Genomic DNA, 428 nt, shown 5'->3' with positions numbered 1-428 from the left:
CATAATCTATAGCAACTCTTACTCTCTTACTCCTTCGAGTTTCTATTTCGTCTTGTTTGTTGCTTTCAATGCTTCTTGTCACATGAACTTGAATAAGCTCTCTGCCCCCACTTTTTCACAGGAACTTGACTAGGTTCGCTGCCCCCACTATTTCTCGATTTAAAAGGGGATTTATTTTCATAGAAGTCAACTTTATTTGACTTTATGATCACTTTTGCGTTTAGGTCATAAAACCTATACGCTTTGTTCTTTACCGCATACCTAATGAATTCTCATTCATAGGCTCTAATGGCGAGTTTAACTCGCTCGGGATCGGGGATTCTGACATAAGCCAGACCACCCCATGTTTGAAAATAAGACAAGTTTAATTGTCTTTTCTTCACTATCTCATAAGGAGATGTTTTGTTTTTTAGATTTAAGAACTCTAT

The sequence above is a fragment of the Cicer arietinum genome, chromosome 6, assembly GCF_000331145.2.
Source record: "Cicer arietinum cultivar CDC Frontier isolate Library 1 chromosome 6, Cicar.CDCFrontier_v2.0, whole genome shotgun sequence".
Taxonomy (NCBI): Eukaryota; Viridiplantae; Streptophyta; class Magnoliopsida; order Fabales; family Fabaceae; genus Cicer; species Cicer arietinum.
Note: the sequence above shows the minus strand (reverse complement) of the source record.